The sequence below is a fragment of the Dermacentor andersoni genome, chromosome 8 (genome assembly GCF_023375885.2).
Source record: "Dermacentor andersoni chromosome 8, qqDerAnde1_hic_scaffold, whole genome shotgun sequence".
Lineage (NCBI taxonomy): Eukaryota > Metazoa > Arthropoda > Arachnida > Ixodida > Ixodidae > Dermacentor > Dermacentor andersoni.
This window is the reverse complement of record NC_092821.1, coordinates 83,321,421-83,346,747: the sequence shown is the minus strand read 5'-3', so window position 1 is coordinate 83,346,747 and position 25,327 is coordinate 83,321,421. Positions and strand designations below refer to the sequence as shown.

General features: G+C 48.5%; 1 protein-coding gene and 1 long non-coding RNA gene across 3 annotated transcripts in view; one reads left to right on the top strand and one right to left on the bottom strand.

Moving 5' to 3' along the window:
* Positions 1-25,327, bottom strand: part of LOC140219832 (uncharacterized) — a 92,723-nt gene that overhangs the window by 20,307 nt on the left and 47,089 nt on the right. The window lies entirely within an intron of this gene.
* LOC140212911 (uncharacterized) overlaps positions 1-25,327 on the top strand; it is a 96,055-nt gene that overhangs the window by 48,505 nt on the left and 22,223 nt on the right. The window lies entirely within an intron of this gene.

Sequence of the window (25,327 nt, the reverse complement as noted above, 5' to 3'; positions counted from 1 at the left end):
AGCAATGAGCTCCCGACCAGAAAGTGAGCAGGACATAGTGGAGAGGGCTCTCTAGCTCCCGTATACCTATAGGTTAGGGGTGTTGAATTGATAACCGCCTCCACCTGCAGCAGTAGAGTCTCGGTTTGTTCACTGTTGATCTTGCCCTGTCCCAGCACTTTGCGTAAAGATGACTTGACTGATCGGATAAGTCTCGCCCACCAGCCGACCCACCAAGGTGCTCCTGGCGTAATACATTTCCATTCTTCGCGATGCGTCAAGATCAAAGATGCAAAAGGAGAGCTCTTCATGGTGTTCCAAATGTCCCATACGTCTCGCGATGCTCTCTTAAATGCGAGAGCATTATCAGAGTGCAGTGTTGCGGGCACTCCTCTGCGAGCCAAGAACCTACGCAACGCTAGTAAGAAGGAGCATGTAGAGATTCCATTCGTCAATTCAAGGTGTACATCTCTCGTGGTCACACATGTGAACAACATATATAAGCTTTGTATGTAACTCCATCAGTCTCCATCAGTTTACCTTCTTGTCGAGCACGTATAACCCAGTGACGCAGTCGAATCTGCATCACTGTGCTGGCCACACCGCCATGTAAAACTCTGCAGGGAGCCTCAGTAACAACTAACACCAGGAAGAGATGCCTTTGCGGGAGCATAACCGGGTGCTTTTCGTCATACGTAGCGTTCACTCTTTCCAGTCGGCCACCAAGTAGAAGCTGGCCGCTGTGTTCAAGGTAAGGGTGTAGATCGCACAGTACGGATTGTTTCTGGACAGTGTCTCTAAGGCGAAGGTGTTCAATGTCGTTCGTGAATACTCCGAGCTGGACACTACAGATCCAGAAAATTTCAGCCTTGTTCAGCTCCTCTGTCGAAATAGTTCCACCGAGCGACGTTTGAATACGACGACAACATCGATCCACCAATCAAAAAACCCAGGCGGTGACGTGCAGAAGATTCTCTCGGTTGCCAAACTTAATTAAGTTAGTCACGGTGCCCACTACTATCGGCGCTTGAAGAAGTACGTTGCACGTCAAACTTTCACTCTTCGTAGATCGGTGTGCTCATGTCCGAGTATGTAGGCCAGGTTGATCTTTGCTGGGATAACCATTCAGGTCCCCTCCACCAGCTGCGGCATGTACATAGAATCTTTAAACATGCGCCGCTAGTCAATAAATCTCACAGGTTGTCTTCTCTTGGGCAGGAAGGCCATAGCAGTGGGTCAGCAAATGCTGCGATTTCAGTCACTCTGTGCTTTACAATCTGACCCAAATTGTTAAGGTCACCCCGGATCCAGCTCAGAGTCATCGTTTAGTCGTCCACATGATGCAGGGAAAATGCATTGAATACCACAATGAGCGGATATATTTTAATAATCTGGCTCCTACTACCACAGGCATAGGCTCGAGCTTCGGCAGTGTTAAAATCTTGGTAGGTGCTACTCGAGACTTCGCTACTATTAGTGATGTAGCTGTATTTCCGCCGTCATCAACTGTTCTCAAATAGACACATGCTCCAAAAGCCTTAAGGCTGCCGTCGACGAATAAGTGCAGCTCTGCCTTCTCGACCGCTCCATATAGCCCATCTCTTAGCCAGCGCGGAATCTTGATGAAGCCAAGCTGGGTTACATATGCGCACCATACAGTCCATGTCGTCTTGATCTCCTTTGGTAACTGGTCATCCCAAGACTGGCCAAAAGCTTTACAGTGACGGTGAAATGTGAGAGAATACCAAGAGGGTCGAAAATTCGGGAATCAGCCTTGGGAAGTCTACGTTTTGTGTCCGGCTGAGCTGAGGCTAAGTATTCGCCTATGGATTTGGAAGAAAATTTGAAGTAATCAGTTTCCGTATCCCATTGCACTCCCAAAACTGCAGTTGATTCCCTTGATGCACCTTCCACTTGCTCCTCCTGGTTGTCGAAAATGTTCTGTAGTTGCTGGTTATTGGTCTTCCATTTTCTGAGACTCATGCCTGCATCTCTAATAATTACCTTCGATCGCTCATAGATGCTCCGACCATCTTCGAATATCTCTGCGCCCACCAGTAAAGGGTCTACATAAAAGGACTTCTTCAGAATAGAAGCAAGCGCTTTGTCCTCACAAGCGTTGTTCAAGTTGTGATGAATAGTCGCCACGACCAAGAAAGGGCTTGACGATGATCCAAATGGTACCTTGGGTCATGCACCATTCGAGAATGTTACTGTTTTGATTGACGGGAATGGCATCAAACCAGAGAAAGTGGAATGCATCTCGGTTTGTCGCGTGTATCTCAATTTGCAAGAATGCCTTCTCGATATCGTAGCTGATGGCAACCGGAAAACACCGAAAACGAAGCAGTAGTTGTAGTAACTCTGGGTTGAGGTTCACCCCTTTATAAAGGCAGTCGTTGAGAGATGGAACGCCTTGAGCGTGCGACGATGCGTCGAACACGACCCGGAGCTTGGTGCTCAGCGATTCCTCTCGTATAACATCCTGATGTGGCATAAAATAGGTGGCCCCTTTAATAGGAACACTCTTAGGTACCACTTCAGCGTGCCGTAGATCCAGGTATTGTCGGATGACTGCGTTGTATCGCTCCAGTAATCCTTCATTGATTGAAAAACTCCTTGCCATTTTTTGTAGACGTGCGAGCGCGGTAGCATGGTTGCTTCCAAGTCGCTGTTTCTGATCTTCTTTCCAAGGCAGCGCCATGGTGTATCTGCCATCCTTCTTGCGAATTGTTCCTCAGAACCGTGCAATGAACTCAGGAGAGGGAGGTTGGCCAGAATTTGTGATGCCCATTTCTTCGAGCTGCCAGAACGACTGTGGAACCTGCGAGGTTGTGTCATCGTCAGTAATCGTTTCCACTCGCAGAACGCAGACCAGAACATTAGCCTCGCAGTCAAGAAAGGCTTTTTGGCGACTCGGTCCTTGCAGTGTCCATCCGAATACCGTGTTGATCGCGACCAGTCCTAGAATGACTATGCTCCTTGCTACTTTTCTCGTCATGATTCTAAAAGATGGTCAGCTTCAATCAACAAGTTGAGGCCGTTCTGAGTATAAGCTTCAAGAAAATTCTTGTCATCAGCAACAAATTTGCCCTCACATCGCAGCTTGCGAATGAAGTTATCAGCTGTCAGCACTACAATGTCGTGACAAATATCTGGAACTATAATTGATTGAACATTATGGATGTCGGAACCGTGCTCACGGCCCTGTGATGCTTCAACAAACTTTCGTATTTCAGCAGAACTTGGGGAAGCGCTGCCAAACGTGTTGAATGAAATTTTGGTTTCTCCCAGTAGCTGCAGTTGTAGTTTTACAGCCAGATCTTCTGTTTTAAATGATCTCTGATTGCCTCCATCCATAATCCCTCTGATGTATCTCGACCTGTTATTTTTAAAGACAAAAGTGCGAAAAGTATGCAGGTACACTTTTCTGTCCGTCTTTGCGCAAGCGTTTGTCGAATCTCTGTCGCAAAGCATTACTGATTGCGTCGAGACTATCCTTGCTCTGCTACCTGAAGCCAGCGCTGGTCTCAAAGTTTCCGCTGTAGTATCTTTCTTTCTGTAGTTCGCGTCACACATACTCGAGGCGTGTCTTCCGTGACAAGCTGATCACGTGAGTTTGACATTGCAAGACCGTGCCTGGTGACCTCGTTATGTACATCTATAACAGCAGTTATCCTTAGCTAGCTTCTCTTTTTTGGAAAAAAGAGATAGGTTGACCTCGCAGGCGCGTGTACTATCCTTCTTAGATCGACAGAAGAAACACTCGTCCCAGCTGTATGATGCACTGTGCAGTATGGAAGCGGTGCTGCTTCCTCGAGTTCTTTCAGCACGGTCATCGACAGATCGCTTTGACAATGTGTTGCACTGCTCTCTGCTTTCTAACTCCAAACGTGTGAACATGAGCAACTCTTTTAACTCCGCTTCCAATGTTGCAGCTGCCAGTGCTGGCTCCGACAGTTTCTTATCAGGCCCATGTTGACGTGAAGTATGAGTCCGCTTTCCTGGCGTATATGCAAGAACGATCTCGCATGGCAATGCCTTCTGTAGAACATCTATGAGCATTGCAGAGAAACTGAGAGTGGGTACTTGTAGTGCAGTCAGACAGCGGATATTTAGTTGCGCGGCATCATGCAGCTGCATGAGGCCGCGTACGTCACTTCCAGACATGAAGTGGATGGCGAAGGACTGTCAGGTGGAGCTGCACTATTCTTTGACGATCACCAAAACGTTCTTTGAGAAGTTCTACAGCGTCTGAGTAGCAAGCTTCAGAATTCGGTAAACCGGTAATGGCCACTGCCGCTTACCCGGCAAGTTAATGCCGTAAATAGAAAAACTTCATCGTAGTAGTATAGCGTTGTTGACATGAACAGTCTGCTCGAACTGCTTGCAGAGAGGTGCCCATTTGTGAATGTCCCCTTTAAATGTCGGCATATCAAGATTCGGTAGCCTTGGACCAATTCTGGGCATAGCGTCAGGAACTGTCGGCGTTGCATTCTGAGGATCAGACTCCGCTGTACTGTCCACGCGTCCCAAAGCGTCGATCTTGCACTCAATCTAGGCAAGCATGCTGATAGCTGGATCGTTATATTGTGCAGCAGTTACTTATCCTGCTTCGAGCTCTTCGTCGGCAATGTCCTCTTCTAGTGTATCGTTAGGTTTCGAGAGCTCGTTGTTGCTACAGATAGACGGTCAAAAATACCTGAAAGCTTGCGCTTGTCCATGGTGGGATCTGTAAGTCGCAATTGTGCTTCTTGCAGAATCTTCGTATTCTGTGCTCGTCCAGCCGACCGCTTGGAATTGATGCGATCCATCCGATTAGCTCTTGATAGATCTCTGGTCTCCACGCCGATCATGAACGATGCGTTATCCAGTGATTCCTCGCCGCTTGCAGCGCGAAGCGGTGGAGTAGAAGGCCCATGGAGACGTGCGATGAAGGTAACGAGTCCGCACGGAGGTTTTCGGCACCAAAATGTATAAAACTTACGAGACGCGAAGAAACCAGACAGAGGTGCTCATTGTTCCAACTTCTTCTCTTCGCTGTGCCCACCTCCTCCGTTTATTCGTCTTTTTCTACAGGAACTGTTAGAGAAAAAAATCACGAAAGACACCTCTCGTAGTTGTTCAAGGATACTTAAGCATTTTGCCACTAGCTCATCTGCATGCAGCCCGGTGTCATTATCAATTTTGTCACACTTGCTCCGATCAGTATAAACCCTTATCGGTCGTTATCAACCTCGTAAGAATAATTATGACCATCATAAATCGTAATCGGTTGTTTTCGACCTTGCCGGAGTTGATCAGAGTCTTATAAACTCTAATGGCACGGTAGCAGCCTTATCGTACTAGAGCCGATTCTTAGCAATTTTAACCAACTTTATCAGCATAATTTGACGTGGTCCGACTTTTGCCGAACCTCAATGACAGTTTTCGGTGCTAACGAAATCATCCGACCCTTACCATAATTGTTTTGACCTGCGTAAGCCATTATCTATCTTTAGCACCTTATCGATGTGCGCCGAACCATTGTCAATAGCGATTAGACCCATATAACCCGTCATAACTCCTTATTACCCTCATGAACTCATAGACTGCGTATCTGTGCGTGTTGCGCGACGTGAAGTAGACGAACCATTATAGATGGGGGCATGTCGGTCAATGCCGCAACGTTCGTGTGCTTCGGATATATTTGCCTTGCGCAAGTGTGGGTGTATGGCCCAACGAACAACTCGGCTTCTGAGCGGGGCGTCGATACGTTCGAAACTCACCACAACCAACGTTTTCCTTTTCGAAATCATTTTGTTTGATACAGTCATTTTGTTATAGCGATTCCTGCTACGTGAGGGATGGATGGCCGCATTTGCTCGTTGGGTAGGCATAGAAACGCTTGCGCATATAAAATTTCGAGTTACGTAGCTGTCCTCATTAGATGAATTCCGTCTTGAATATATTCTTCCATAAAAGACACAACTTCCTTCCTATCCCAGACAATTGTTCTCTGTATACCCACAGCCAGCCTCTTAGTGACCCTGGACGTTGTATCCATATGTACAAATCAACAGCATCCGGATTGTATTAGCGCAGTAGTGCATGCCTTTTCAACGTCGTTGTTTAAGGAATCCATTTATTGTCACTCACTTCATATTACTATATTGGCAATAAAACTGACATATAAAATTGGTATTCACGCTAAAAAATTTTGAATTTATTCGGAAGCACTTTGGGCATGTCAACCGCAGATCAGTGGGCGTTAAATAAGTCGCTATTGTGCCAACATGTCCTTGAACATACTGGAGTCAGAGTTTATCGAGAGCTGTGTTTGACTGTGTTATACCAATGCTGTCCTAAACCAATGTGTTACTAATGACTCATAGACGACGTATTTGTAATCTGGTACCATAGCGAGGAAGAGTTATTGAAATTCAGTTCTAGTTCAATGCAGTCCATCCTATCATGTGATTTCCACTACGTGTTTGGCTACCGCAGTCACCTCTTTGGATGTTAATATAAGTCTGCACAATAACAAGCTTGTCATGTCAGTTTACAAAAAAAAACTTTCAGAAACTCACATTTTCACAGAAACTATGTAAAATTTTGTAGAACCGCAATGTCGGAAAATCAAGCTCATTGTTTCAAGTCGATATACACTAAAAAGGTGGCTTTGCATCGAATTCTGAAGAACATGCAAACTACTTACTAGACCATGCAGTGTTATCCTCCTCCTTTTATCAGTGACGCCATTCGAAAAGTAGACAACTTTGATGGTTATGCACTTATGAAAAGCAAACCAGCTCCTCTAGGTTCACAGGGTAGCCTTGTCCTCAGGTATTCAGCTCAACACCGAACATCAATCGTATCCTACGGAGTCATCATACCACACCCTTACACAGCGACAAAATGCGCCAGATTGTTTTTCAACTTCGGCGAGTGGTACAGAGACGGGACACCACCATCATAGATAATGTCTCGTCCTCCATAATTAACTCAGCTAACTTCGAAGGTTGCGCGTCATGCGGAATACTTCGATGCAAGTTGTGCCCAATATAAGTACCGCTAAAGTTGAGGCCTCGGCTAAAGGCTTTGAGGGTAAATAAATGAAATGAAACGGAAGAGCATTAGAGCCGAAACACTTGTAACGTTCAAGATATCCTAGAATGACCAATCGGCATCTCACCATGGGACAAATAGAAACACCTTTCACGCTACGCTATATTAATGAGACATCACATGTAAAATCTGTACCGCAGCTCCCCTTCCTCCGTCATTTGAACGCACTAAACTCTAAAAACAGTTGCACCCTTTGAAAAGTATATTTGCCACACAACAATAATTGTCAGCTGTCTTGCCCGCATTTCCTTTCTTTAACTCTTCCAGCCCGGTACTTCCAATTCACAAATGGTATTCGCGGTATGAACATGAGGAGCATTCTCCACGGGAAAGTGACGAGCGCAGCGTTTTCAAGAAAGGAAGGGCACGCAAGACAGATGACGAATATCGTTATGTGGCAAACATGCACCCCAAAGAATGCGACCGTTTTAGAGTGTGCGCCAGCCTATCAAAACATTTAGGACTATTTTGATGAAATCGGGATTCCCCCCCCCCTTCCTCCTCGATGTTTTTCAAGCATTTCTTCTGACTGCATGAACGAAGCCCACAATGTGTAAACGAACAAAGAAGTCGCGCATGGTGGCAACAACGCCAGCCACCCCAGCAGACGAGAGACAGTACAGCGTGTACTGACTCTGTTCACACTTTTACCTGGAACCGCTTCTTGTGTTGCGTCTGCTCGCTTATGATGCCCCTGTCCGACGGGCAAGCTTAAGCATAGGCGGCAACTGTTCATATGTCCGGGGGGGGGGGTGAGGGGGCTGGACCAGCTTCCTTAGTCCCCCTCTCCCCCATATATATATATATATATATATATATATATATATATATATATATATATTGCCGCTATATGTCATGAGCCAGCGCTGGAAAAAAGGAGGTGGGACTGGAAGACGCGCTCAGCAAGAGACGGGCGCTGAAGTAGAAGAGGTAGAAGCTGAGGACGCTGGCTTGAATTATTGCACGCCATCTTGTACAACTGCCTCCCTCGCCGACGCCGGGTACATCGTCCATTGTCTTTTCGTGACAAAACTGGTGGAGGTGCTGGGTACGGTTTATCCGATGCCACAAACCCCTCCTGGTAGCAGGAGTACCAGCCCTATCCTAGTGGACACCCCTGTTCACCGGGCAAGCAGGAGAATCCGAGGATTGCCTCCGGAGCTGGATCATCTCTCCGCAGCAACATCGACGCCCCCACACACCGGTATGGAAGGAACGTCGACGTCCCTACCGACCATTATGCAAGGTACGGCCACAACGGCAACGCAGTATCTGCTGCAGAATCTCCGAGTGCCGAAAGTGTTCGACGGAGATATCTTCGAGGGTGTACAAGACTGGTTAGTCCAGTTTGAGCGCGTTGCCGAGATTAATGAAAGTAGCGACGCGGCGAAGTTAAGGAACGTCTACTTCTGCTTGGATGACTGTGCCCGCACTTGGTACGAGAACCGAGAAGGGCTCATCAAATCGTGGCTCGAGTTCCGTCTTGCCTTGCTGGAGACCTACACCAATACTGATCGCCGCGAACGAGCAGAACGGGTGCTCCAATCCCGTATTCATCTGCCGAGCGAGAGCGTGACGTCGTACGTCGAGGATATGACGCGCCTCTTCCGTCGGGTGGACCCAAGCATGTCCGAGGAAAAGAAGCTGCGCCATCTAATGCGGGGAGTTAAGGAACAGCTATTTGCTGGCCTTGTTCGAAGCCCGCCGAAGACCGTGGCTGAATTCTTAACTGAAGCCACCACGGTGGAAAAATGTTACACCAGCGCTCAACTTTATATGAAAGGCAATTGAACCCAGCTTCACCTTCGGACCAGCGCTCAGCTCCGTATGACAGGCACGCGAACGCTGCTTCACTGACGGACGTGATTGCCTTTGGAAACGCGGACGTTCTCCGAGATCTTATCCGCTCTTTGGTGCGTGATGAGCTTCAACGAAGTGGTAAGGAAGTGGTAAGAGAATACATCTACTTAGGACAGGTAGTGACTGCTGATCCAGATCATGAGAGTGAAATAATCAGAAGAATAAGAATGGGCTGGGGTGCGTTTGGCAGGCATTCGCAGATCATGAACAGCAGGTTGCCATTATCCCTCAAGAGAAAAGTGTATAACAGCTGTGTCTTACCAGTACTCACGTACGGGGCAGAAACCTGGAGGCTTACGAAAAGGGTTCTACTTAAATTGAGGACGACGCAATGAGCTATGGAAAGAAAAATGATAGGTGTAACGTTAAGGGATAAGAAAAGAGCAGATTGGGTGAGGGAACAAACGCGCGTTAATGACATCTTAGTTGAAATCAAGAAAAAGAAATGGGCATGGGCAGGACATGTAATGAGGAGGGAAGATAACCGATGGTCATTAAGGGTTACGGACTGGATTCCGAGGGAAGGGAAGCGTAGCAGGGGGCGACAGAAAGTTAGGTGGGCAGATGAGATTAGGAAGTTTGGAGGGTCAACATGGCCACAATTAGTACATGACCGGGGTAGTTGGAGAAGTATGGGAGAGGCCTTTGCCCTGCAGTGGGCGTAATCAGGCTGATGATGATGATGATGATGATGAGCTTCAACGGCTCACCTGCCCGCCTCAGCCCACGCTAGGTTCCATTTCTGTCCTTGTGAGGAACGAAGTGCAGCAAGCGATCCAATGTCCCGTTCCAAGCAACAATGCGCCGCCTGTGACAGCACAGTTGCAGCGGCCGTCGTATGCGAGTTTTGAGACGAGTCCCTGTCCCCGCTCCAACCTATTTCGACCCCGTCACGTCTTACGCCGCGTCATACGTCCCGCCGCTCCCATCTGTGCAACCATTCCAACGTATGGAGGATCGTCGCCCGCTCGAACGGAAATCTGACGTCTGGCGTACCGCGGACAGAAGGCCTCTGTGTTATCATTGTGGAGAAGCCGGTCACGTATACCGCGAGTGCCCATACCGCCGCCTCGGACTGCAAGGTTTTGCCGTGGATTCATAAAGGCCCAGATATGGCGAAAGGCCTAGGGGCGATTGAAGAATACTTGACCCAGCAGAGCATGTTCCCGCGGCGGCAGTCGCGCTCGCCGTCCCCCAGGCATTCTTCCCCCGCTCCTAGAAGCCCTCCAATGGCAGCGCAGCGGCGATCGCCAAGCCCTCGCCGGGAAAACTAAGAACAGCGACCTTCGGGGGCGAGGCTGCTGATAATCGCCCTTCCGAAGACCTCCCATCGACGCCAGCACGGTCTATTCAGCACGATTCAACGACGACAGCAGCCGAACTCAGCGACAGATTCTCGCTTGACATATCTGTTGTGCTCGACGGCCGCCACGTTAGTGCTTTATTGGACACGGGGGCCGACTACTCAATTTTGTGCGGAAAACTAGTGACGGAACTTAGAAAAGTTATCACGCCTTGGTCTGGAACGCAAATTCGTACTGCTGGCGGGCATGTCGTAAAACTGTTGGGCATGTGCACGGTCAGAGTACAAATTCGTGGGTCCACGTTTCCAGCCAGCTGTCTTATACTCCGCGATTGTTCTCAGGACCTTATCTTGGGCGTCGACTTTCTGCGAGAGTATGGTACCATTATAGACCTCCGGGAGCGCACAGTGACTTTTTCAGCAGAGAGAGCAGCGAACAACCGCGACAATTGCCGACGTAACGCGCTTCGAGTTTACGCCGACAGTGTAACTGTACCACCACGCGCAAGTGTCCTGGTAATGGTCGTATGCGACGATCTGCGTGACGGCGAAGCTGTTGCAGAGGGCAATTCCTCCCTTATGCTGACTCATGGTGTATGTGCAGCCCGCAGTCTTATTATGCTTCGAGGTGGACTTTCGGCGCTCCTCGTGACGAATTTCAGCCAGGAACATCGGCACCTATTTCATCGTACTACTATCGCCTTCGCTGAGCCCATAGCAGACGTTGCTGAATGCTTTGCGTCTGTGACGAAGGAGAACCCAGCTCAGACACTCAGCAATATCGACATCAATTCAGACCTTTCGGAGGAAAAGCAGAAAGCGCTGCGCGAGTTGCTCCTTCGGTTCAAGGAGTGCTTCGCATCTTCTTCTAAGGTACGCCAGACGTCCATCACGAGACACCGAATAATCACGTATCACGATGCTCGTCCCATACGACAGCTGCCTTATCGCGTATCGGCGAAAGAGCGCAACGTGATTAATGCACAAGTTAAAGAAATGCTTGACGATGACGTCATACAACCATCCCAAAGCTCTTGGTCATCGCCGGTGGTCCTCGTCAAAAAGAAAGACGGAACGCTTAGGTTCTGCGTTGACTATAGAAAGTTGAACAACGTCACAAAAAAAGACGTTTATCCGCTTCCGCGGATCGATGATTCGTTAGATCGACTCTGGTGAACCAGGTATTTTTCATCCATAGATCTGAAGAGCGGATATTGGCAAATCGAAGTTGACGAAAGAGATCGCGAAAAAACTGCCTTTGTTACCCCGGATGGACTGTACGAATTTAAAGTACTTCCATTTGGCCTGTGTTCTGCACCGGCCACATTCCAGCGAATGATGGACACTGTTCTGACGGGTCTGAAGTGGCACTGCTGTTTAGTATACTTAGATGACGTCGTCGTGTTTGCAGCGATCTTCGAAGAACATCTGAAGCGTTTAGAGGCGGTACTTGAGGCGCTCCGCTCCGCTAATCTCACACTAAAGCCAGAAAAGTGTCACTTCGGTTACGAAGAGCTGAAGTTCCTCGGGCATGTCGTGAACACCGACGGCGTCCAGCCTGACCCAGAAAAAACATCTGCTGTTGCTGCTTTTCCGACTCCTCGTGACAAGAAAGCAGTACGCCGCTTTCCTGCTCTGTGTGCGTACTATCGTCGCTTCATCGCCAATTTCTCGCGCATCGCTGAACCACTCGTACGCCTCACGCGAGAAGACACACCCTTTGTTTGGGCGGATGAGCAGGACGCAGCTTTCACCGAGTTACGGCAACGCCTGCAGGAATCACCTGTCCTCGCTCACTTTGACGAGGACGCTGACACCGAGGTGCATACCGATGCAAGCAACATCGGTCTTGGCGCTGTACTCGTTCAACACCAGGAAGGCGTCGAGCGAGTCATCGCTTACGCCAGTCGCACCCTTTCACGCGCCGAAATCAACTACTCCACTTCCGAGAAAGAGTGTCTAGCGGTTGTGTGGGCCATCATGAAATTTCGGCCTTATCTCTACGGTCGCCCTTTCAAGGTGGTAACAGACCACCATTCCCTGTGTTGGTTAGCCAGCTTACGAGACCCGTCCGGACGACTTGCTCGATGGAGTCTCCGTCTGCAGGAGTTCGATGTTACCATCGTCTACAAATCAGGCCGAAAACACGAAGATGCCGACACGTTGTCGCGCGCTCCCGTCAAAACTTGCGATGAGGACATGGACGAAGACGGCGCATTCCTTGGGGCCCTCACCGCATCTGACTTGATCATACGGCAGCGCGAGGACGCCGAAATACGCCCTCTCATCGATCACCTAGAAGGCAAGAATGCTACAATCCCACGACACATTTCTCGCAGTCTCTCGACCTTCTGCCTGCGAAAGGGTGTCCTCTACAAGAAAAACTCGAGTGCCAGCGACAAAGAGTATCTATTGGTAGTACCTGCCGCCCTTCGGGATGACATTCTCCTGCCATGATGAGCCCACGTCTGGACACTTGGGATTTTCACGCACTCTTGCACGAGTACGCCAGATGTACTACTGGCCCAGACTTTCTACCACAGTGAAGCGTTACGTGCAAAGCTGCCATGAGTGTCAACGCAGGAAGTCGCCGTCTTTGAAGCCCGGGGGGTTACTCCAACCCATCGCGCCACCTAGTGCGCCGTTTGATCAAATCGCCTTGGATCTTCTGGGACCCTTTCCCTTGTAAGCCAGCGGAAACAAGTTGATTATACTCGCCACGGACTATCTAACACGCTACGCCGAGACGAAAGCTGTACAACGTGCCACGGCCTACGAAGTTGCCCAGTTCTTTATCGAGCACATAGTCCTCAGACATGGTGCCCCCTCACATGTCATCACCGACAGAGGCACTGCCTTTACAGCCCAACTTATAGAGGACATATTCGAGCTGAGCTGCACGCAGCATCGCAAGGCGACTGCCTATCATCCGCAGACCAACGGACTGACGGAACGGCTAAACAAAACCATTGCTGACATGCTGTCTATCTATGTGGACGTCCAGCATAAAACATGGGATCAAGTCGTGCCGTACGTTACATTCGCGTACAACACCGCCATTCAGGAAACCACACGCTTCACACCGTTCCGTCTTGTCTACGGGCGCGAGGTCCAGACCACGCTAGACGCTATGCTCCCGCACGACACCGAAGCATCACTTACTGCCGACGCCGAGCAACTTACTCAACACGCAGAGGAAGCTCGTCAACTCGCGCGCATGCACATCGCGAAGCAGCAGAGTACAGACGCACGACGCTACAACCTTCGACATCGGCAAGTCGAGTACCAGCCAGGTGACCAAGTCTAGGTGTGGACTCCAGTCCGTCGCCAGGGGTTGTCTGAGAAGCTCCTTAGTAGATACTTTGGACCCTAGAAAGTGATACGCCGCGTTAGTGAAGTGAACTATGAAGTCATTCCCGACGGTGCCGCGTCGCCTCGGCGTCGACAGCACCGCTCAGAGACAGTGCATGTTATTCGCCTCAAGCCGTATTTCGCGCGTTAAGGCGACGCCAATCCGATATCATACGAATTCCACACTTCTTCCTTCTAGTTTAGTAAGCATCGGGTCGATGCCGTTCTTTTGGCGGGGGAGTAATGCCGCTAGATGTCATGAGCCAGCGCTGGAAAAAAGAAGTTGGGACTGAAACACGCGCTCAGCAAGAGATGGGCGCTGAAGTTGAAGAGGTAGAAGCTGAGGACGCTGGCTTGAATTATTGCACGCCATCTTGTACAACTGCCTCCCTCGCCGACGCCGGGTACATCGTCCATTGTCTTTTTGTGACAACATATACATATATATATATATATATATATATATATATATATATATATATACACATATATATATATATATATATATATATATATATATATATATATATATATATATATATATATATATATATATATATATATATATGGGGGAGAGGGGGACTTAGGAAGCTGGTCCAGCCCCTAATATATATATATATATATATATATATATATATATATATATATATATATATATATATATTTATGCGAACCTGGAGCAACCCTCCCGATCGCGAATTTTTTTTAAATATATTGTCGATTACTCACGTGTGCAAGATCCTTACAGCAGCTATGTGTCTTGGCAGTGGTTAAGTGCATAGGGTGGCACCCTATGCCATGTACGTATTCAAACAGGCCTTGACGTTGTGTGTACTCTCTGATGAAGGCCGGACCCCGGTCGAAACGTCGGAAACAAAGCATCGTATGTTTCGTACGTGCATTCCCACCCTACCAATGCTGAGTTGTAAATGTATGTGTGTGTATATATATATATGAGGTCCGGACAGGCCGCCATTGGAACCTGAACCTGGCAACGCCTAACGCCAGAACGTTATCTAGTGAAGCGAGTCTAGCAGTGCTATTGGAGGAATTAGCGGGCGGTAAATGGGATATAATAGGGCTCAGTGAAGTTAGGAGGACAAATGGAGCATATACAGCGCTAAAAAGCGGGCACGTCCTTTGCTACCTGGGCTTAGCGGAGAGACGAGAACTAGGAGTCGGATTCCTGATTGATAAGAATATAGCTGGGAACATACAGGAATTCTATAGCATTAACGAGAGGGTGGCAGGTCTTGTAGTGAAACTTTATAATAGGTACGAATTATAGGTCGTACAGGTTTACTCCCCTACATTCCGTCATGATGACCAGGAAGTAGAAAGCTTCTATGAAGACGTGGAATCGGCAATGGGTAAAGTCAAAACAAAATACACTATACTGATGGGCGACTTCAATACCAAGGTAGGCAAGAAGCAGGCTGGAGACAAATCAGTAGGGGAATATGGCATAGGCTCCAGGAATAGCAGGGGAGAGTTATTAGTGGACATTGCAGAACAGAATAACATGCGGATAATGAATACCTGCTTCCGCAAGCGGGATAGGCGAAAGCGGATGCCGAGGAGCCCGAATGACGAGACTAGAGATGAAATATATCTTACACTCGGCGCTAACCCTGGCATCATACGATATGTGGACGCACTCGGCAAGGTGCACTGCAGTGACCATAGGATGGTAAGAACTCGAATTAGCCTAGACTTGATGTGGGAACGGAAGAAACTGGTACATAAGAAGTCGCTCAATGAGTTAGCGGTAAGAAGGAAAATGGAGGAATTCTGGATCAAGCTACAGAACAGGTAATCGGATTTAACTGAGGAAGATGACCTTAGTGTTGAAACAATGAACAACAATCCTATGGGCATCATTAAGGAGTGTGCAAGAGAAGTCGGCGGTAACTCCGTTAGACAGGATACCAGTAAGCTATCGCACGAGACCAAAGATCTGATCAAGAAACGCCAATGTATGAAAGCCTCTAACCCTGATCTAGAATAGAAGTGGCCGAACTTTCGAAGTTAATCAACAAGCGTAAGACAGCTGACATAGGGAAGTATATTATTCTTACGGTGAAGAGAAGGAAGTTCAATTAGACTAGAGGAAGACGAAGTCTGCCAGTTGCCTGACCGCCATATACCTAAGTTGTAGATGTACATTATTTTACACTCGTGGGCCTGCTTTCTTCCTGCAACATTTTGGTGGAAGGTGCGGGATACAATCGCGGAACTTTGCAGCGGACGTCATCTACCTGCCACCACAATGGCAAATCAACCGACACACGCGACAACACCTGAGCAGCGCGTGCCGACGGTCATCCTAGCTTATTGGTGGGACCCAGGGACATTTTGTGGCACGGACAACGCCTACGTCAAGGACTGGCTTATGATGTACGAGCGAGTGTGTGACAACAACAGGTGGGATCCAACAATGATGCTAGCAAACGTGATATTTTATCTTAGAGGAACTGCGAAGCAATGGTACGACACACAATAAGCTGACCTAACGAGCTGGGATGTCTGCAAAGAAAAAAAATGCGAGACCTGTTTGGCAGAACTGTCGGTCGTCAGCTGGCAGCAAAAAATGAACTTGCGTGCCGCCCTCGGACGTCCACAGAATCCTATGCCATGTACAGTCGAGCGCGATTTGAAGGTTATCGCGCAAGCGTCAACCAGCCCAGCACTCCAGGCACCTGGCGGCTGGTTTCGGGACAGGAAAAATCATGATTTCGCACTCTTCTCTCCCTCGTTCGCTGTTACATACAACAACCATCACCCCGCGACAAACTCACCGCCCTTTCTCTCTATTCTAAGCTTTCCATTTGTTGCGATAAAGTGTGGACTTGGTTACCTCGTATCTTCGCGGGCTTAAGCTAATGTTCTTGGTCACCCATTCTTCCTAGCTCAGCAGCAATGACGTTACATAGGCTAGATACAGTTTCGTAACGTCCAATTTCAGATAATACCGAAGAATACGTCGTGCGCACTACGATCACTTCCTGTTCGCAGAACCCAAAAAAAAGAAAAAGAAAGAAACTGATAGCCCAGCAGGGAGTGACGGCTGCTGAAGGAACAGCAAAAACAGTGAGTTAAGCCGGCCTGATACCTCCCTCGCCTCGGCAGAGAATTCTGGGCCATGGCGCTGTTCGCGTTCCCGGTCGACGCTCGCGCGATAACCTTCAAATCGCGCTCGACTGTACATACTGGATGCGTTGGCCCTCTATCACAAGGCTGATAACAACATGACCGAGGCAGACAAGATTGGTCGCATACTGAAAGGTATTGCAGACGATGCCTTCAATCTACTGATGTGTAAGTACTGTGCCACTGTGGATGCAATTATAAAGGAGTGCCGGCGCTTGGAACAAGCGAAGGGCCGCCGCGCCGCTCAAATTTCGACCGATTGACCAATACCGCCGCGACATCTTCTTGCGAAGACCCGCCGCGGTTCGTTCAGCCCACAGGCCCGGAAGATATCACGCGCATCGTTCGCCGTGAGCTTGAGGCCATGGCTCCAGCTCCAGTTCGTTCCGACTGTCGGGAAAGCGTGCCCGCTATCTCCCTTATACAAGCAGTCGTTCGGGAGGAAATAGCAAGTTGGGGCATTCCGTCACTCTGCGCGGTCCGCCATACAAGTACCTACCAGATTTCTCCTGCCGCTCGCTCTCAGACGCAAAGCTTTCCGCCACTCCGTCGCAACCCAGCTGACTGGTGCACAGCGGGTGATAAATCAATCTGTTTTAATTGCTCAGGTAGGACAGATCGTCCGTCATTGCCGCAACCACTGGTCGTCGCCTGCTCGGTGGTTGTCTCCGAGTCACCACCGCCAAGTACCAGAGAATCGCACTTTCTCGCCGTATACGACGACTAGGAACATCAATGCCGACAGTGCTCCACCAAGATATAGCCGCTCCCCGTCTCCGCAAGGTCGTAGGTCCCGTTCGCCTCTCGTTCACCGCTCTTCGTCCCCTTCTGCAACCGGTCGTTCGCTTCGGGAAACTAGGCGGTGCAGCTCACGGAGGTGAAGCTGCAACTCCGACCCGGCCCACAAATCCTCTGTTGACCCTGCCTACTAGTGGAAACCAACTGGACATTGAAGTTGATGGCGTTCCTGTTAGATTTCTCGTTGATACAGGAGCGCAGCTTTCAGTTATGAGCGCTGCTCTCCGCCGAAGGCTCTAAAAGGTTCTGACACCTGCCGGACCGGGCACAGTGCGAGTCGCCGATGGGAGTACTCAAACTGCCCTTGGATTGTGCACAGCACGTGTGACCATTGGGGGCCATTATACCATTGTTCTCTTTATTGTCCTTGAACACTGTCCGCACGACCTAAATCTCGGCATCGACTTCCTTTTGAAAAACTCTGCCCAAATTGACTGCTCCGCAGGTGTTGTACAGTTGGATCTGCCGCTTCCTGCCGACACAACAACTTGTGCTTCACACCGCTTATGTTCTGCTGAGTTTGCAAGGCTGTCTCCACAAGCAGCTACAAATGTCCTCCTGACGCCCTCTCCTGCCGTACCTAATGGCGAGTACGTCGTGTCGCCGCTTACTGACGTAGTTTTGTCGCGCAATATTGCCCTGCCGAGCACCTTAATCTGGATCTGCGAAAACTGCACTCGCGTGTCCATCCTCAATTTTGCATTTTCATCGCATGTGCTGTCACACGGTATCGCCATGGCGCATATCACTCTTTTGGAAGAGTGTGATGTTTCTTCTTTGTCCTCTGAATCCTTCCTCAGTACCAATGGACCTTTGTCACCCAGTCCTCCGTACTCGACCTCTGCGGACGATGTTTCTATGATCGCCCCTGACCTTGCTTCCGAGCAAACAGCAGCTCTTCGTCACCTCCTGTCATCTTATCGGGACATCTTCGATTTGGACGACTGTCCACTTGGCCAGACATCTGTTGTCACGCATCGCATCAACACCGGTGACGCCAGCCCCATTCACGGGCGGACATATCGTGTCTCCGGACAGAAAGAGCCATCATACAGAAAGAGATAGACAGGATGATGGACAAGGACGTCATTGAACCTTCCAGTAGCCCGTGGGCATCGCCGGTTGTCTTAGTAAATAAAAAAAGGCAACTCGTTGCGCTTCTGCGTTGACTACCGTCACCTCAACAGGATACCAAAGAAGAATGTTTATCCCCTGCCTCGCATTGCTGACGCTCTTGACTGCCTTCACGAATCCCAATACCTTTCATCAATTGACCTCCGCTCCGGCTATTGGCGGATTAGCGTCGATGAGATGGACCGCGAGAAAAGCGCCTTAGTCAGACCGGACGGTCTGTACCAACTTAAAGTCATGCCCTTTGGGTTATGCAATGCGCCAGCTACATTTGAGCGCATGATGGACTCTCTCTTGCGCGGCTTGAAGTGGCCTACATGCCTCTGTTACCTCGACGATGTGATTGTGTTTTCGCCAAAATTTGAGAGCCACCTGCAGCGCCTCAGAACCATACTCTCCGTGTTTCGCAGGGCTGGCCTTCAGTTAAACTCCTCCAAGTGCCATTTCGGTCACCGTGAAATTCACATGCTCGGCCATCTCGTAAACGCCGCCGGAATTCAACCTGATCCACAGAAATTTCACACTGTGCGAAATTTTCCTGTACCTTGTTCAACAAACGATGTCCGTAGTTTTCTGGGTTTATGCTCCTATTTCCGGCGATTTGTGAAAAATTTTGCCGACATCGCTCGCCCTCTCACTGACCTTCTTAAGAAAGACGTCTCTTTCTCTTGGGGACCAATGTAGGAGAAGGACTTCTCTACCCTGATTGAGCGGCTTACAACTTCACCAATCCCGTCACACGTTGACCCTTTTGCGCCCACTGAAGTACGAACTGACGCGAGTGGTCATGTCATCGGCGCTGTCCTCGCTCAGCCTCAGCAGGGCGAAGCCTGTGCCATCGCCTACGCTAGCCGCCTTCTTTCCACGCCCGAGCGAAATTACTCCATTACTGAGAGAGAATGTCTCGCGCTCGTATAAGCGTTCGCGAAATTTCGGCCGTACCTTTTCGGTCGGAGTTTCTGCGTCGTAACCGATCATCACGCCCTCTGCTGGCTCTCCTCTTTGAAGGACCCAACTGGACGACTTGCATGTTGGACATTGCGTCTACAAGAATATACATATTCTATTATGTCAGGGCGCCTGCGTAAGGACGCTGACTACCTGTGCCACAATCCCGTGGGTCAACCAGGCGATACCGATACAGACTCGGACATCAGTGTTCTATCCCTCTACGGCTTCCGCCATATTAGCGACGAACAGCGCAAAGATCCGGTTCTTCGAACACTTATGGAACGCCTAAGCTCCTCGCCCAATGACCCGTGCCTCCGGATGTTCACCTTGCGCGATGGAACTTTATACCGTCGTAGCGTTCGTCCTGACCGCCCGGAGCTCCTCCTAGTCTTTCCCTAGCACCTTCGACTCGCTGTGCACCAGCAACTTCACGACGCTCCTACTGCCGGCCATCAGGGCATCACTCGTAGATATGACCGCCTGCGGCTCCGCTTCTTCTTGCCCGGCATTTATCGCTCTGTGCGCCGTTATGTCGCTTCTTATGACCTGTGCCAGCGCCGGAAGACGCCTGCTATGCCTTCCGCTGGTTTACTGCAACCAGTTGATATCCCTACAGAGACCTTCTTCCGTGTGGGCCTAGACCTCCTTGGCCCCTTTCCAATTTCCATCAAAGGAAACAAATGGATTGCTGTAGCAACCGATTATGCCACGAGATATACCATCGCACGAGCGCTACCTACCAGCTGCGCTACAGATGTCGCCGACTTCTTACTATACGACGTCATGCTGCACCACGGCATCCCTCACCAGTTGTTGACGGATCGCGGCCACTACTTTCTATCGAAGATCGCCGATGATCTGCTCCGCTCCTGTTCTACAGAAGACCAGATTGCTACCGCGTACCACCCTCAAACGAACGGCTTCACCGAGCGACTGCACCGCACGCTAACTGAAATGCTGGCCATGTACGTTTCCGACGATCACCGCGACTGGGACGTCGCAATAGCACACATCACTTTCGCGCACAACTCCTCCCGTCACGACACTGCCAGATATTCACCATTTTACCTGTTGTATGGCCGCGACCCCACCTTGCCCTTTGACACGTTGCTACCTTCCACAGTACAATCAACCAGCACTGGTTACGCTCGCGATTCTATTGACTTAGCGGCCCAGGCCCGAGAAGTCAGCCGTCATCGCCTCACAGTTTCGCAAGCTTCTCAAAAGCGACGCTACGACCTTCGGCACCGAGACTCCCATTTCCCACCTGGTTCCCTTGTCCTTCTATAGATGCCTTCACGTCGCGTCGGCTTTTCGGAAAAACAACTTTCCCGTCATTCTGGTCCGTACCAGATCTTACGCCAACTTTCCGACGTGACATACCAGATCACCCCAGTAGGTCAGCCTTCAGTGCGTCCTAACGTCACCAGCGATGTTGCTCACGTCGTCAGGCTCAAGCCCTATGTCCCCCCATTAAGTGAGGCTCTGTAACTTGCACCGGGACGGAGCTACTCTGCCGGGAGGGTGATGTTATGGTGAAGAGAAGGAAGTTGAATTAGACTAGAGGAAGGCGAAGTCTGGCAGTTGCCTGACCGCCATATACCTCAGTTGTAAATATACATTATTTTACACTCGTGGGCCCGCTTTCTTCCTGCAACAATACGGATAGAGTTGAACGTGCTCTCAGGAACGGAGGAAGCCTAAAAGCAGTGAAGAAACTAGGAATTGGCAAAAATCAGATGTATGCGTTAAGAGACAAAGCCGGCAATATTATTACTAATATGGATGAGATAGTTCAAGTGGCTGAGGAGTTCTATAGATATTTATACAGTACCAGTGGCGCCCACGACGATAATGGACGAGAGAATAGTCTAGAGGAACACGAAATCCCACAAGTAACGCCTGAAGAAGTAAAGAAAGCCATGGGAGCTATGCAAAGAGGGAAGGCAGCTGGGGAAGATCAGGTAACAGCAGTATTGTTGAAGGATGGTGGGCAGATTGTTCTAGAGAAACTGGCCACCCTGTATACGCAATGCCTCATGACCTCGAGCGTACCGGAACCTTGGAAGAACGCTAACATAATCCTAATCCATAAGATAAGGGACTCCAAAGACTTGAAAAATTATGGACCGATCAGCTTACTGTCCGTTGCCTACAAAGTATTTACTAAGGTAATCGCAAATAGAATCAGGAACACCTTAGACTTCTGACAACCAAAGGACCAGGCAGGATTCCGTAAAGGCTACTCAACAATAGACCATGTTCACACTATCAGTCAGGTGATAGAGAAATGTTCGGAGTATAACCAACCCTTCTATATAGCTTTCATTGATTACGGAAAGCATTTGATTTAGTCGAAACCTCATCAGCCATGGAGGCATTACAGAATCATGGTGTCGACGAGCCGTATGTAAAAATATTAAAAGATATCTATAGCGGCTCTACAGCCACCGTAGTCCTCCATAAAGAAAGCAACAAAATCCCGATAAAGAAAGGCGTCAGGCCGGGAAATACGATCCCTCCAATGCTATTCACAGCGTGTTTACAGGAGGTATTCAGAGACCTGGATTGGGAAGAATTGGGGATAAGAGGTAATGGAGAATACCTTAGTAACTTGCGATTCGCTGACGATATTGCCTTGCTTAGCAACTCAGGGGACCAATTGCAATGCATGCTAACTGACCAGATCATTGATCAAGATCTTGGCACTGAAATAATGAGAATAAGGATGGGCTGGTGTGCGTTTGGCAGGCATTCTCAAATCATGAACAGCAGGTTGCAATTATCCTTCAAGAGAAAAGTGTATAATAGTTGTGTGTTACCAGTACTCACGTATGGGGCAGAAACCTCGAGGCTTACGAAAAGGGTTCTACTCAAATTGAGGACGACGCAACGAGCTATGGAAAGAAGAATGATGGGTCTAACGTTAATGGATAAGAAAAGAGTAGATTGGGTGAGGGAACAAACGAACGTTAATGACATCTTAGTAGAAATCAAGAAAAAGTAATGGGCATGGGCAGGACATGTAATGAGGAGGGGAGATAACCGATGGTCATTAAGGGTTACGGACTGGAATCCAAGGGAAGGGAAGCGTAGCAGGGCGCGGCAGAAACTTAGCTGGGCGGATGAGATTAAGAAGTTTGCAGGGATGACACACACACACATACATATATATATATATATATATATATATATATATATTTAAAATACCTTACAGGCCCCATGGGGGCATTGTGTAAGGGGGGTTACAGAGTAAGCAGCCTTCTAATGTGGTACACGAAAGATACACCTCAAAACAGGCCTCATCAACAATACTACCAAGATTAAAACATGAAACAGGAACAACTGACGTAATATGTATATATATATATTATAAAGGCCTTGCATCAGTATTTACAAGACCTGATTATAGGAGGCAGATCAGTTTCACAGCATAAGCCTTCAAGCACCAGCTACCATTTGGCGTCTTTCGATGGAGTAAACTTTCTTCGTGAAATTGTCGTACAAATCGGTATCGCTACTACTGCTTCTCCTTTCCGCAGAAACTGCAGTGTTTCTCTCTATATATCTTTTTTTTTAACGTTAGTGCGAGTATAAGTGCTGCTGTGCATGACCGCTGTTGATTCCGATTTCGAGGGCATTCGGCTTGGCTTCATTTCCGTTATTGAGTGAATTGCACAGGGTGCCCCAACTGTCATGCACCATGTATTTAAAAAATTGGAACTACGTTAAACGAAGAAAGCCTACTGCACATGGTTTCCAGAACAGTGGAGTAGCCGCCAGTACTCTCCCAATCAAGAAAGTGTCCATGAGGCATTTTCAGGCACAGCCAAGGGACATCTAACTGGGTATTTTCGGCGAAGTACTGGTTGCGTACCAAATTTTCTGACTGGTAAAGAAAGCCGACGATAAAAAGTAAAACCCAACTTTGCTCCACCCGCATCATCAATCAGCGCCCTCAAATTAGCTGCGTGGTGTTCACACAGAAATTTAAAACCATATTGAAGTGATAAAGTTCGGATGAGCCAGCCGCCGCTTGTGCTTTTAGTGCGCTTGTCATCCTATTGTCAGGATTTTCAGAAAGAAAGCGAAATTCTCAATATAGGAGCCATGCATCACCGCGCCAGTAATGGTGCAGTGAGCTATTAGCTCCAATAGAAGTTTAGGTGAGAAAGCTCAAATTATTAGGGCGACAAAACTCTGGTAACGAACTTTAGGGTGCGGTGGGGCGGAGTAGGCTTCGGCATCGCCGAAGGGGGCAGCATCCTCCCCGGAAAACTCCGGAGGGGGCTCGGGCTTACCCCCTCCCCCGTAGCCGGCGCGGGTGAGCCTAAGTGCACTTTGAGCTAGCGCACTTCGCCGCTAGTGTCATTCGCAGGCTGCCTCACGGGGAGCCTTAGCGACACTCACTGCAGAGTGAGTGTGCTCGGCGAACACATTTCGCGGCGGCCAATTTTATAGCCTCGTTAGTAATGTGTAAAAGATAACTAAACTAATATTGAAAGCCGAATGAGGAGTAACTTTTATTAACTGCACTGTAAAAAATTTCCGTAATTATACGGAGGATTTCCGTCATTATACGGAGAACTGCAGTGTAAAAATACGGAAACTATGCCATATTTCAAAAATACGGCAAAATCTGCCGTTAATATACGGAAAGTGCTCTCCGTTTTCAGCTTTACGGACATTTTCACTGTAATCATATGTACGGCTATACACTGTTTTGGACGAAACAGACAGAATTCCGTATTTTTGTTATGCGAACATCCGTATTATTGTGAGAAAACTTAAGCTGTCTGAATGAGCGCTCGTACTCGTAAAGTTTCAGCTAACAATATTTTATTGAACACGCAAACTGTACGCATTATGAAGATGCGTACAAAATGTGAGAGCTAGCCTTCTACCAAAAGCTGCAATAACAGATCGTATAAATATATATACGCATCTTCTATTGCGGTCGCAGTTTGCCGCGCATATGGGCCTCGCTGATCATATGCGCAAATATATGCGTGTTCTCGCAATGTTCTCAAATTAAGCGCTTTGTAGTTAATAACACAGCATATATGTTTAAGTGAACGAAGAGCCGTGGACATACGTGCATACGTAAACAAGCTTGCAGCATTCAGATGCTGGTGCACTGGGAATGACATTGGTGCTCTGTATACGCCAAAAATTGTGTGCACTCTAAATCAGTACCGAAACGCAGGGAGTGGTATAATGACCGTAATGGCATTTACATTTTGCAACAAATGGTCTCGAAGGGGGCTGGCGGCCTATAGATCCAAGTACAACGGTCGGATGAAATTTTCGAATGCGGCAAGCAATTAACCCAAGTGTCAAAGGGCATTGCTGAACTGCAATGTAGTTGGTTTAACTCATTCCCATAATATTTACAAAATATCTCGTCTCTGACAATAACTGCCCATTCATTGAGACAAATCGATTACGCATAATCTTCACTGTTCATGTGTTAATTCTTGCGATAAGATGTAATCGCAAACATTTGGCGCTTCATCTTGAACCAAGACCGGTATAAGCGCGCTCGTTCTTGTACGGTAGAATAAAGAACGCGAACATGCACCGACATGTGTGTAAACTACTGGAAGGTGACTGAAGATGAAGGACCTATTACCGTGCTAGTACTGTGTGTACTGTCAAAAAGAAGAAAAAAATAATACGGAAAGAAAGAATGCCCAG